Consider the following 12,387-nt stretch of genomic DNA (forward strand, 5'->3'; position numbering starts at 1 on the left):
GGAGGTTCTTCCAGTATTTCACCTGATGTAGGGAGAAGGGTTACTGGAAAGTCATATTAAAAAAGAAGGGATTATAAGAAGTGAAGAAGAATTGGAGCTACAGCTTCTAGTCTGGCAAACAGCCTTACAATCTTATCAATTACTTTCTTCAGGAAAAAATATTAAGAAGTGTTTATTGAAGTGAGACAACACTAATTCTCTGTGGCCTACATAAACTACAGTAAAGCTCTGTGGTCTTGTGTTCTCAGACTGACTGGCTCATGTATATCTATGTTTTTAATTTGTGAGAAATAATTGAAGCTTATTCTTAATTTGTATAGCCACATTCTGTGCCACTTATTAGCTTCACTGAACAAAAAAAATCATTCAAATGAAGCATTTTCAAAGTTTCTTCTGGATTTCTCTTTTGCTCATGTGTTCTGTGTATTTAAAACTAGTTCCCTCATTTCTTTTCCCCTCTCTGGCTTCCTTGCAATTTGTTCATTATGCTGTTACTAAGGATTAGTGGCTCTTACTTGAAATCCATATAAAGTGACACTTCCTTTCATTTTTATTTGATAGAAAACTAATTTATCAAGAATAATCAATCCCCTTGGGTATGGCGGTGCATGCCCATAATCCCAGTGGCTTGGGAAGCTGAGACAGGAGGATCTCGAGTTCAAAGTCAGTCTCAGCAAAAGCAAAGCTCTAAGCATCTCAGTGACACCCTCTCTCTAAATAAAATACAAAATAGGGCTGGGGATGTGGCTCAGTGGTCAAGTGTCCTTGAGTTCAATCCCCAGTAAACATCTCCCCCTCCTCAAAAAAATAAAGAACTCTAAATCCAATTCCAACCCTGTCTTCAAGGATTTATGCCTGGCTACTCTACCAATTTAGGTTGGGGACAGGGAAGATCCCACCAATAAGGGAGTGAAGGCAATAGAAAGTGTCATCTGTTATGTTACAGTTTATTTAACACTGATGAGCATAGGAAATCTTCTGTTTGGTAGATCCTATATGGGTGCGCTCAAAATAAAATTAGAAGGGCAGGCTTCTAAAAATTAGAATCTAATGTCATAATACCTTTAAATATGTAGATGACATCATGAAAATATAGGGGAGAAAGTGATTAATTTTTTCTCAAATGGGCTCCAAACATTGAGAAGGAGGTAACACCTTTGATGAGACTTGAAAGAGAATGTTCCTGGTGAGTCAAGTGGGGAGGGTGCAAGGTTTATTTATGGGGGACAAGAATGTGTGGGAAACAGCAATGTGTTCAGTGTACTCATCGGGACAGGAGCCAAGAAATACACAACTAAGAAACTATTACATTTTATAAACTATAATGATTTGACCTTATTGGTGAATGGTAAAATCCCTAGCAGTTTTCCTTCCATAAAAACAAAATAGAACAGAGACTGGGGATATAACTCAATTGGTAGAATGCTTACCTAGCATGCACAAGGCCCTGGGTTCAATTCCCAGCATTACACACACACACACACACACACAAAAAAAAAACCCCAAACCTTGAAAATTAGACCAAAAAATCATATATATATTTTTATGATGTTCAAAATTAATTTGGTGATCATTGTTGTGTATGTGTGTGTGGGGAGGGGGATTGGAGAGGTGCTACTGAGGATTGAATCCAGAGGTGCTTTACCACCGAGCTACATCCCTAGCCCTTTTTTAATTTTTTAAGACAGAGTCTCGGGCCTCTCTAAGTGCTGAGGCTGGCCTCAAACTTGCAATCTTCATGCCTCATTTCCTGAGTAAAATTTGATGACTTTGATAAAATCAACAGAAGATGTCTTAGTCCAACAAAAATTTGATATTTATCTCTGCATTGACAAATGGTATGATTTACATTTGGTCTTCTACCACATTATTCTATGACATTCAAGTTATTGTGCCTAACTTAAAGAGACAAAATGAGAAACAAACATTAACAATAGATGTGGCAATCCTGCCTATATTTTAAGATTTTTTTGTATTTTAATTTGTTTTAATTCGTTATACATGCATTTAAACATATCATACAAAATAGAGCACAACTTCTCATTCCCCTGGCTGTACATAGTGCAGAGTCACACAAGTAGTGTAATCATACAAGTATGTAGATTAATAATGTCCTTCTTATTCCACTGTCCTTCCCATCCTCATAGCCCCTCCCCTCCCCTCACTCCCCTCTGGACAATCCAAATTTCCTTCATTCTTCCCTACATCCTCCCCCCATTATGGATCAGCATCCACTTATCAGAGAAAATATTCAGCCTTTGTTTTAGGGGGGGTGGCTTATTTTGCTTAGCATGAGATTCTCCATCTCCATCCATTTACCTACAAATGCCATTATTTCATTTTTCTTTAAGGCTGAGTAATATTCCATTGTGTATATGTACCACATTTTCTTTATCCATTCATATGTTGAAGGGCACTTAGATTGGTTTCATTGTTTAGCTATATAGACTGAGCTACTGTAAATGTTAATGTAGCTGTGTTACTGTAGTATAATCATTTTAAGTCTATTAGGTATAAACTGAAGAGTAGGATAGCTGGGTCAAATGGTGGTTGCATTCCAAGTGTTCTGAGGAATCTACATACAGTTTCCCATAGTAGTTGCACTAATTTTCAGTCCCATCAGCAATGTATAAGTAAACCTTTCTCCCCACATCCTTCCCAACATTTGTTGTTGCATGTATTCTTGATAATTGCCATTCTGACTGGAGTGAGATGAAATCTCAGTGTAGTTTTGATTTGCATTTCTCTAATTGCATATGGCCTTCTACCTCATTATTCTATGGTAAACATTTTTTTTCATATATTTGTTGATCAATTGTATTTCTTCTTCTGTGAAGTGTCTGTTCAGTTTCTTAACCATTTATTGATTGCTTTTTTTGGGGGGGTTGTTTTGTTTTTTGATGTTAAGTTTGTTTGAATTCTTTATATATCCTGGAGATTAATGCTCTATCTGTGGTGCGTGTGGTAAAAATTTTCTCTCATTCTGTAAGCTCTTTCCTTACATTACTGATTGTTTCCTTTTCTGAGAAGAAACTTTCCATCCCATTTATTGATTCTTGACTTTATTTCTTGTGCTTTAGGAGTCTTGTTAAGGAATTTAGTACCTAAGCTGACATAATGATGATTTGGGCCTACTTTTTCTTCTGTTAAGCATAGGGTCTCTATTATAGTGCCTTTTATCCAATTTGGGTTTTGTTCAGGGTGAGAGACAGGGGTTTAATTTCATTTTGATACATATGTATTTCCAGTTTTCCCAGCACCATTTGTTGAAGAGGTATCTTTTCTCCAATGTATGGTTTTGAATCCTTTGTCTAATTGGAGATAACCATATTTATGTGGGTTTGTCTCTGTGTCCTTTATTTTGGTTTCCATGTCTATTTTGATGCCAACACCATGCCATTTTTGTTACTATTGCTCTATAGTATAGTTTAAAGTCTGGTTTGTGATGCTTCCTGCTTCACTCTTCTTGCTAAGGATTACTTTGGCTATTCAGGGTCGCTTATTTTTCCAAATGAATTTTATGATGGCTTTTTCTAGTTTTATGAATAATGTCATTGAGATTCTAATAGGTATTACATTAAATCTGCATAACACTTTGGTAGTATGGCCATTTAACAATATTAATTCTATTTTAAAAGTTTATACTCAAACAAAATAGAAAATCTCAAAGACATTGACAAATTTCTAGTGACATATGATCTACCCAAACCGAATCAGTAGGATATACACAATTTAAACAGATCAGTTTCAATCAATAAAATAGAAGATGTCTTCAAAAGCTTACAAACAAACAAAAGACCAGGAGTGGATGGATTCTCAACCGAGTTCTACAATACCTTCAATGAAGCATCAACACCAATACTCCTCAAATTATTCCATGAAATAGAAAATGAGGAAACCCTTTCAAATCATTTTATGAGGCTAGTATTAACCTGATACTAAAACCAGATAAAGACACATCAAGGAAAGAAAATTTCAGACCAATATTCCTGATGAACATGGGCACAAAAATTCTCAATAAAATTCTAGCAAGTCACATACAAAAACATATTAAAAAGAGAGTGCACCACAATCAAGTGGGGTTCATCTGAGGGATGCATGATTGTTTCAACATACAGAAATCAATAAATGTAATTCATCACATAAATAGACTTAAAGATAAGAATCATATGATCATCTCAATAGATGCAGAAAAAGCATTCGACAAAATGCAGCACCCTTTCATATTCAAAACTCTAGAAAAACTAGGGATAACAGGAACATATCTCAACATTGTAAAAGTTATCTATGATAAGCTAGAAGTCCAATATCAATACAAATGGAGAAAAATTGAAAGCATTCTCTCTGAAGATTGCAATAAGATAGGGATGCCCCCTTTTACCTCTTCTATTCAAACTTGTCCTTGAAACTATAGGCAGAACAATCAGGTAAATGAAATTAAAGGGATACAAATAGGAAAAGAACTCAAACTACCCCTATTTGCTGATGATATGATTCTATATTTAGAAGACCCAAAAATCTACACCATAAAACTTCTAGAGTTCATAAAAGAATTCATCAAAATAGCAGGATATATAGTCAATACTCATAAATCAATGCATTTCTATACATCCAGTGATGAATCCACTGCAAGAGAAATTAGTAAAACTATCCTATTCACAATAATCTCAAAAAATAAAATACTCGGGAGTAAAGAGGTGAAAGGCCTCTATAATGAAAACTACAGAACACTAAAGAAAGAAATTAAAGAAGACCTTAGAAGATGGAAAGATCTCCCATGCTCTTATATTTTCAGTTTTGAATAGCTATTTTCACATCTCCTGAGGTACAGAAAATAATATCACATTATAAAAACTATATTCTAAATAGTGAAATTATGAATGTTATTTATTGGCACTAGGGTTGAGATTCTGAGGTTACTGATTGTTATTGTATACTTTGTCCACTTGGCCTTCATATTGTTCTACACCAGAAAATCTTTTTGAAAGAAGTTGTATGTGCCTTTGGAGAATTTAGCTGCATCCTTTCTTCTTACAGATATTAGAGTATATCACTTCTCATGTACTGCTACCACAAATCCCTGTTTCTGCTGACATAGACATATTCATCTGTGATTTTACTCAATTTCACAATATTCCTGTTTAGTTTAAGTATTTTTGTAGTGTGGGTAGATACACAGGTAATATATTTTGAAAGAATACTTTAAAAATCAATGTTATGTTGAACAGAGAAATAAATAACAATAAAATTGGAATTTCAGACTTAAAACATACTTCAAAAAGAAAATTAATTATTTCCTGTGTACATCCATTCTATCCTTTACCAATAGTCACTCTTGATATATGGCAGGAATATTTAAGGAACACATATTTTGGTCCTCACACTCGTGTCCTGTCCTTTCATCTAGAGCTCATACTGCAATTTGGAGTGTACACATCAACAAAAGCACACTTTTGTACCACACATCAATAGATATATTTTTATTTTACAAATTGGATATGTTCTAAAAATCATCCTACTGCGTTCTTAATTACTAAAAATATCAAATAATTTAAAAAGAAATGCTATAAAAACTAACAAAATTACTAGCAATTTGGCTTACCTAGATTTCTTTGCTTCAACTGTTGTTTGTCAAGGATGAAGTCTTTTGCTCCGGCTTTTTGAGTGCTGGATTTCCTTTCAGAGTGAAAAACAGGACACTATAATTTCAAGTTTGAAAATCACTATATTGTCCCTATTTACCATATTTACACTGAAACATTAAGCCCAACTAAAAACATAATTATATTATTACAATTGTCAAAAGCAAAGAATTTGTAACAATCTAAAAAACATAAATGAAGAAATTACCATAAATTAATTATGTATTTTTTAAAACCTTTGCATTATGTGAAATAATGAAACAACCAAACATGTTAAAAGTTGGTGCAATTTATGTCCTTATTATGAAGTCAAGGCTCCAAAGCTGCACTGTCAGTTAGCAGTAAAGAAGCTTTTCTTCAGAAAATTATTAGTTAACCAAATCTCCTTCCATCAGCAGACATCTTGTCTGAAACTTTTCCTCAGAAAATAAGGTGATCTGATTCATTATGTTTCATAGATGTGTTGGGTTTCACTTAATAAATTTACTGTAGCCAATTGACAACTGTGTCATTCTATGTGTATTCTCTTTGCACAATTTGTAATTTTATCACTAAATCCACACAAAGGAAATGAAAACTGGTAGGTCAGATATTGCCAAATAGCTTTGCCAGTTATGCAACAATGATATGCCACGTTTACTTTTCATAATATAATTTTAGATCTTACCACTAAATTGAAGTAATATGAGGAGATCAAGTATTGCTAATTGTTACTAAAAAAGCTTATAAGTAATAATTTTGCATTTTTTCCAGTTCATTGTTTATGTGGAAAATTTTAATGAAGACACAATTTGCAAGGAAGTTAATTCTATAGGTTGTTGAATCAGTTTTGAAAGTTTTAATTAAAATCTCTAGAATTGATTGATAAATAAAAAGCAACCTTCTCATATTAAAAATAAGTAGTTTCATAAAATTAATATGACCATAACCATATAGTTTTATAAGTTCTAATGTTTTAACTTAAGTGTTAAATATTTGTCTGTGCATTCCTAACTTTTAAATTTATAACATGATTATTTTGCTTAAGCAATAACTCTTGTTTTTCAAATTCATAAACACTTAAATGGTTTAATATCTAAGAATATTGGATGCAGGAACCAAAAAATCACTAAGAAATTAATAAACAGATATTAAACTTATGGCTCTTTTGGTTGCTATCCTATATGACCTGATTTCATTAATCTTAGAGCAATATATCTTGTTGACTTATAATCAACCATTAGAACAATTGAAATAAATACTGACAGCCAATTTAAAACTTATAAAACAAGAACAATTTTAGAGGAGGTAGAACCCATTACCTAACTCATTTTCTGCTTGTTTTGGTAGACAACATGTTTACTATGGCATGATAGAATTCCCTTCTTTGATCCAAAGTCAATAATAAACACTTGAGGTAGGACATGATTTCCACAGCTGACAGGAAGCTTTCATATGAAGGTTTTCCAGGGCCTCATCCAGAGAAATAAAGTTGGATGAATTTGGTGGTTTCAATGGCACAAACACCGATGTAAGAAAAATGTAGTTTAAATTTCAACTCTTGCTTTCTAATTGACCTGGGGCATTTTTTAGTATGGACCATACCTCTGTTTATATACTGTTAGAATGATGGCTATAAAATCTACTTTGCAAGATTATTTTTAGGAGTCAATAAAAATATAAAGTGGCTAATATTCTTCACAATATGTACTAGACATCCATAAAAATAAGCAACTGTCACAAACATTGAGCTGAGAGATGGATGCATGCTCCATTTGTAAAAAAAAGCAAAAACATCTGTGTAACCAAGATCATGAATAACTTTTTGTTCAATCCCAAAACACAGACAGGATTTCCTGATAGCAGAAAACAATGGAATCAGTGTTCTAAATATCTTCCGAAGTCTCCTCCCCAAATCAGGCAAAGTAACTTTGCATCTATGGAATGTCAATTTAATACTAAACCCTTAACATCACCTAAAGACAGACAATGCTGAAATAGTAAAATAACTCAAATTATCTTTAGCACTTAGGGAAATGCAAATGAATACTACACTGAGATTCCATCTCACACCAGTTAGAATGGTAGTCATCAAGTATACAAATAATAATACATGCTGGAGAGGATATAGAGATAAAAGAATACTTTCACATTGTTGATGGGATGTAAATTAGTACAACCACTAAGGAAATCAGTATGGAGATTCCTCAAAAGACTAGGAGTGGAACCACAATTTTGCCCAGCTATACCATTCTTAGATGTTTATCATAACAAATTAAAGTAATCATACTAGAGTAATACATGCATCCACATTTATAGCAGCACAATTCACAACAACCAAACTATAGAACCAGCCTAGGTGTCCATCAACAGATGAGTGAATAAAGAACGTGGTATATATATGTATGTATGTATACACACACACACACACACACACAATGGAGTTTTATTCAACCATAAATAAAAATGAAATCATGTCATTTGCAGGAAAATGGGTAGAACTAAACACCATTATATTAAGCAAAATAAGTCAAATTCAGAAGGTCAAAGGTCTTATGTTTTCTCTCAGTGGAAGTTAAATAGAAAAAAAAAGGTGGGAGTATTTCATGAAAATCAAAGGGAGATCAGTAGAGGAAAAGAGACCTAAGGGTAGGAGTTAGGGAGGTGGAGGGGAAGTGCTTGGGTGTGACATTGGCCAAGTTATATTGCTATATTTTGTGCATGTATAAATATATAACAAAAAATCTTATCATTATGTACAACTATAATAAAAAATGTGGAAATAAAACCAGAAGAAATAAAAAGAAATTTTTTAAAAAAGCCTAGTCCCATAGGTTTCTACTTCATCTCACCAAGCAAAGGTAGGTTGAAGAAAACCATGGGTCACTTAGGCAGGAGGGACACTAGTGAAGGAGCCTGACAGTGGGGTGGAGGAACCACCAGAAAGATTAAACCCAAACTGATGTGAAAATAAACTGTTTGGGTCTGATTGGCAATACATGTTGTTACTGGGAAAAGAGCATTTTAGTAAAAAGAGCAAATCATCTTAACCAAGTCTTGAAGTTTGACATCTACAGTAACATATTAATACTGCCAACCTCTTAGTTATGAATTGAGAAGGTCACTTAGCTTTTCTGTGGTATTATTATCAAAAGTGGATAATGCCAGTCTTCTAGTTATTCTTTATATATCTGACATAATATTCCAGTTCACCTCTGTTTCTCTTTGAGCATTTTCTTCATGCACCTTTGGCTCTCTGCAGACTTTCAGATCTGTGATCATATGTGCCCCAAAATATCACTTTCCTCAAAACATATTCCAAGCCTCTTTTAGTCAGTTTTTTTTTTCATTGTTGTGCCTAAAAGATCTGACAAGAACAATTTTAGAGGAGGTAAAGTTTATTTGAGGGCTCAGGGTTTCAGAGGTCTCAGTCAATAGACAGCCAACTCCATTTCTCAGGGCTTGGAACTTGAACTTTGGCTGAACATCATGGTGGAAGAGTGTGAAGGAGGGACTCGGTTCACATGATGATAAGGAATCAGAGAGAGATTCCATTCACCAGATACAAAATATACCCCAAAGGAACTCCTCCACTGACCCACCTCCTCCAGCCACACCTTACCTACCTTCAGCTACCACCAGTTAATCCCATCAGGGATCAATTCACTGATTGGGTTAAGGCTCTCATAACCCAATCATTTCTCCTCTGAACCTTCTTGCATTGTCTCACATATGAGCCTTTGGGGAACACATCACAACCAAACCATAACAAAGCTTAAGAATGTTTATTACTTTATATGTTTATATGTCCATGAGAACATATCACACATGACTTACCTATATATACCTAAATTTATAAGAGAGAGATTTTATGTACCTGAAAGAAAACAATATAATTATTGCCTATGTCAATTGTCATCTCTAGTCCAATCAACTATGACACTATTTACAGGTCACTATTGGGCAGATAATGAGTAGGCAAATGTCCACTAGAAATGTAGACACTGAAAGACACCCAGTTCCTCCTTTCACTAGCCTTTTCTGAGGAATCTGCTGCATGACAATCTCATTTAAACAAGAAACTACTGGTAAAATTGGGAGAATGATGAATAGGGAACATTAAATATTTTAAATTGCCTATGTAAAAAATATGAGAACAAGTATGAAGAATAATTTTAAATGACATATATTCTGACACAATATTTTCAATGTAAGTAATAAAAATAGAGGAAGAAGAATACTGATTGGAAATTTAAAATCCTCATCGATCATTCCACATTGGGAAGTAAAATGGTGTAATTTAAAATGGTTCAATGAAATATTGGAATGTTAATTAGAAAACAAATCACCAAAGGCATGAAAAGCATATAAATGTAGCCACTACAGCACAGTGAAAATATTTGAAATATAAAAGTTAGACATAATCAGATGAGAAGGAAGGAAGGTAGGAGATAAAGAGGGAACAAGTGAAAAAGAGATAGTGATCACAAGAGAAAAATATGCCAATGTTAAGAAGAAACATATAAGCATGTGTTAAGGAAATTGACATGAAGTAAGAAGAGCTTTTTAAATGGACACACAGAACCAAACTTCAGTTCCCTGTTGTACATAAGAAAAACATCTAAATATCACCAGGGCATCTTAAAGGTGACTCTACTATGGATTTTCTCTTCTTTAGCTCTTCTTATGCACCAGAATTTCCCCTTTTAGCTTTCCTAGAAGAAAAATAAAATGAAGCTTATGTAGACAGAGACATAACATTTTATATATTTATGGTGGTCCCTGGGATTCACTGATTTCATTTAGTTGGTAAATGATTATATAAAGCACCAACAAACATTCCAAATGCTGAACTATGCACTGTTATATAAAGCCACATTAGTTTGTTTCTTGCTTATGGGTGAGGCAGACATATTTACAAACAAATTTATCCAGATAAAAGACATCAATGATAATACATGAAAGTATAAAATGTCATCTGAACACAATTGGAACTCAGACAAATGAAAATCCATGTTAATGAGGCAGATATTTTATGATAAACAAAAGGTTGTGTTGATGTTTGACAGAAATCAAGGGCAGAAAATAGCATTTCTGAAGGGCAACTTCAGAAATTTTTGCAGAACTATGGCAATAGAAAATTGCCGCAGTCTGGCTGGGCACAAATAACCGAGCCTCCAAAAAGCCTTGTAGGTTCAAACAGCCAACTCTTTATTCCCGAATTCTCATTGGCACTCTTCACACACTTTCTGGGAACACACTCCCTCCACCGGGCTCCCTGCACCAATTCTCCTGGAACCCCGGGAGAACTCAAAGGGAACTCCAAAGTAGCGGGTGCCCAAGGCAGTAGGATCCACCTTAATCCCAGAGCTTCCCTATTCCTGGAGCAGGGTCACCTTTCAACCATTCCCTCTAGCAAAATGCCAGGCGTCATTCAGAATAAACTGTGGCTCTCAACAGAAAATATCACAGTGGGATCCAAGACTTATTTTGCTATGTTTGAGGTTATGTGCAGAAATTGTTATAAATAATTCCATTAAGGTAGGTACTGAATGAGGTCATGAAACCTGACATATAGCTTAATAAGGAAAAGATCAAGAGTTTTAATGATGGAAGTGTTATGGGCCAATACATTATCCTTAGCCAATATACTATTAGTTATATATAGATCAGAGGAGAGCAATCTCTGGATCAGGGACAAATCCAGATATCCATTGTTTTCATGAATAAAAGTTATGTGAATTCTCCATACTAATTCATTTATATGTTGTTAATTGCATTTTTGCCCTAGAAGGGCAGAAGGCAGCATCTGTGATAAAGAACTAATGATCCAAAGAGCTTAATGTATTTACAAATTTGCCCTGTGTATAAAAAGTTGGATAATACCTACTATATGTAAATAAGGATGTAACAAAAACTTTTTCTGGAAAAGATATCTGGAAACTGTTTGATCAGATATTAAAGTTTACTGTATATCAATAGTCTTTGTAGATATGAGCACTGGATGATACATAAGATGACAGATAACTAGCTTGTTGAAATACAAATTTTAAAAGAATTTCTGAATTAAGAAATAATATAGTTTCCTCTTTATTTATTCAAAAATATATAATAAATGTGGCACTTTAGAACAGAGGAAAAGAGCTATTAGATTTATGCAATTGATTAACTATGATTAACTATAGTCCACTGATTAACTATGGAAAAATAAGCAAAAATCATATCTTTTATCCAACTTTACATGAAAATGGATTTTATAAACTCTTCAACTATTTTATTTTGCTAATATAACTTAAAAATGTGAAAACATCTTTTTTAAAGCTTATGCAGGAAAGATTTTGATGTAACTTTATTGACATCTTATTAATGAATTTATCTTTAAATAATAAGATATATCTGTTGTGGTATTTTGTACAATTGTTTAAAAATAAACTAAAATTTTGCTCATTAAAATTAAGTAAGTAGATACATAGATATTGATAGATCTGAAAAGTAAATGAATTATTTAATAATAAATCTCTTAGGAGCCTCAAAGACCTGGGGAGGCAATCCCCTCCCCAGGGTTAGGTAATTCCTGGAGGTTAGACAGTTTGCCATAAACATGCCTTTTCTGTGCAAATAATCCAATCCAATGCCCCACCTCATTCTTTTTTTTTAAATTTTAATTTGTTATATATGACAGCAGAATGCATTACAATTCATACTACACATATAGAACACAATTTTTCTTATTTCTGGTTGTTCACAGAGTCACATGTTTGCGTCT

General features: G+C 33.7%; 1 long non-coding RNA gene across 35 annotated transcripts in view; it reads right to left on the reverse strand.

Moving 5' to 3' along the window:
* Positions 1-12,387, reverse strand: part of LOC120889134 (uncharacterized) — a 78,088-nt gene that overhangs the window by 49,251 nt on the left and 16,450 nt on the right. For 16 of the 35 annotated variants that reach the window (XR_013424860.1, XR_013424875.1, XR_013424867.1 and 13 more), the window contains 4 exons: positions 9,459-10,336; positions 8,835-8,988; positions 6,944-7,094; positions 5,603-5,676 (listed from right to left, as the gene is read on the reverse strand). This is a non-coding gene — a long non-coding RNA (uncharacterized LOC120889134). Of the gene's footprint in view, positions 1-5,602; positions 5,677-6,943; positions 7,095-8,719; positions 8,989-9,458; positions 10,337-12,387 lie in introns of those variants that run through there. The other 19 variants (XR_013424882.1, XR_013424880.1, XR_013424877.1 and 16 more) reach the window with 10 other exon arrangements.

This window comes from Ictidomys tridecemlineatus, chromosome 8, assembly GCF_052094955.1.
Source record: "Ictidomys tridecemlineatus isolate mIctTri1 chromosome 8, mIctTri1.hap1, whole genome shotgun sequence".
NCBI lineage: Eukaryota > Metazoa > Chordata > Mammalia > Rodentia > Sciuridae > Ictidomys > Ictidomys tridecemlineatus.